Source organism: Oncorhynchus gorbuscha, linkage group LG08 (genome assembly GCF_021184085.1).
Source record: "Oncorhynchus gorbuscha isolate QuinsamMale2020 ecotype Even-year linkage group LG08, OgorEven_v1.0, whole genome shotgun sequence".
Lineage (NCBI taxonomy): Eukaryota > Metazoa > Chordata > Actinopteri > Salmoniformes > Salmonidae > Oncorhynchus > Oncorhynchus gorbuscha.
Window position 1 is genome coordinate 54,330,790 of NC_060180.1, and position 2,618 is coordinate 54,333,407.

Here is a 2,618-nt window from a genome sequence, read left to right on the forward strand (position 1 = left end):
TCCCGTCTGTCCAGAGCCGCTAGAGTCTCCCGTCTGTCCAGAGCCGCTAGAGTCTCCCGTCTGTCCAGAGCCGCTAGAGTCTCCCGTCTGTCCAGAGCCGCTAGAGTCTCCCGTCTGTCCAGAGCCGCTAGAGTCTCCCGTCTGTCCAGAGCCGCTAGAGTCTCCCATCTGTCCAGAGCCGCTAGAGTCTCCCGTCTGTCCAGAGCCGCTAGAATCTCCCGTCTGTCCAGAGCCGCTAGAGTCTCCCGTCTGTCCAGAGCCGCTAGAGTCTCCCGTCTGTCCAGAGCCGTCAGTCTGCCAGGACCTGCCAGAGCCGCCAGTCTGCCAGGAATTCCACAGAGCCGTCAGTCTGCCAGGAGCTGCCACAGAGCCGCCTGCCAACCAGGAGCTGCCAGAGCTGCCCCTCAGTCCGGAGCTGCCCCTCAGTCCAGAGCTGCCCCTCAGTCCAGTGGAGGCCTTTAGTAGGGTTGCCAGTCCTAGGTTGGCGGCGAGGGTCCTCGTTCCAAAGAGGCCACGGAGGCGGGCGAAGGGGCGCATTAGAACTATGGTGAAGTGGGGTCCACTTCCCGCACCAGAACCGCCACCACAGACAGACGCCCACCCAGACCCTCCCCTATAGGTTCAGGTTTTGCAGCCGGAGTCCGCACCTTTAGAGGGGGTGGGGGTGGGGTCACGTTCTGGATTTTCCTTTGTTTTGTCTTTATTTAGTATGGTCAGGACGTGAGTTGGGGTGGGCAGTCTATGTTTTGTGTTTCTATGTTTAGGTTTCTGTTCTGACCTTGATTTTCCTTTGTTTTGTCTTTATTTAGTATGGTCAGGACGTGAGTTGGGGTATTGTTTTTGTATTCCATAGTGTTCAGTGCTTTTCTTATTAAAATCGTCATGAACACTTATCACGCTGGTCCGATCCTATGTTTAGGTTTCTGTTTCAGGTTGTCGATAGTTGTCTCTGATTGATAGTTTTCACTGTTGGTTTGTGGGTGTTTGTTTCTCCTCTTCAGACGAAGAGGAGGAAATCTGCCGTTACATGTACCTGTGGATGTATTTCAAGGCCTACCTTCAAAATCAGTGCCTCTTTGTATCACATCATGGGAAAATCAAAAGAAATCAGCCAAGACCTTTTGTAGACCTCCACAAGTCTGGTTGATCCTCGGGAGCAATTTCCAAACGTCTGAAGGTACCACGTTCATCTGTACAATCAATAGTACGCAAGCCTATACACCATGGGACCACGCAGCCGTCAAACTGCTCAGGAAGGAGACGTGTTCTGTCTCCTAGAGAAGAAAGTTCTTTGGTGCGAAAAGTGCAAATCAATCTAAGAACAACAGCAAAGGACCTTGTGAAGATGTTGGAGGAAACCGGTATAAAAGTATCTATATCCACAGTAAAACAAGTCCTATATCCTATAAGGAAGAAGCCACTGCTCCAAAACCGGCATTAAAAAAAGTTTACCTTTATTTAACTAGGCAAGTCAGTTAAGAACAAATTCTTATTTTCAATGATGGCCTAGGAACAGTGGGTTAACTGCCTATTCAGGGGTAGAATGACAGACTTGTACCTTGTCAGCTCAGAGATTGAAACTTGTAACCATTCGGTTACTAGTCCAACACTCTAACCATTAGGCTACCCTGCCGCCCCTTGTGCAGTAAAAGACATCTGTCTTTTTACTGCACATGGGGACAAAGATCGTACTATTTGGAGAAATGTCATCTGGACTGATGAAACAAATATAGAACTGTTTGGCCATAATGACCATTGTTATATTTGGAGGAAAAAGGGGTAGGCTTGCAAGCCGAAGAACAACATCCCAACCGTGAAGCACGGGGGTTGCAGCATCATGTTGTGGAGGTGCTTTGCTGCAGTAGGGACTGGTGCACTACACAAAATAGATTGAATCATGAGGCACAAAAATTATGTGGATATATTCAAGCTACATCTTAATTCACCAGTCAGGAAGTTAAAGTTTGGTCGCAAATGGGTGTTCCAAATGGACAATGACCCCAAGCATACTTCCAAAGTTGTGGCAAAATGGCTTACAGACAACAAAGTGTAGGTATTGGAGTGGCCATCACAAAGATCTGACCTCAATCGCATAGAAAATGTGTGGGCAGACCTGAAAAAGCATGTGTGAGCAAGTAGGCCTACAACCTGACTGAGTTACACCAGCTCTGTCAGAGGGAATGGGCCAAAATTCACCCAACTTATTGTGGGAAGGCTACTCGAAACGTTTGACTCAAGTACCAAATACTAATTCAGTGTATGTAAATTTCTGACCCTCTGGGAATGAGAAGAAAGAAATGAAAGCTGTAATAAATCGTTCTCTCTACTAATATTCTGACATTTCACATTCTTAAAATAAAGTGGTGATCCTAACTGACCTAAGACAGGGAATTTTTACTAGGATTAAATGTCAGGAATTGTGAAAAACTGAGTTTAGTATTTGGCTAAGGTGTATGTAAACTTCCGACTTCAACTGTAAGTAAAAATACTTTAACGTACTACTTAAGTCGTTTTTTGGGGTATCTATACTTCCCTTTACTATACTGAACAACAATGTAAACGCAAAGTTCAACAATTTCAAATATTTTACTAAATTACAGTTCATATTAGGAAATAAT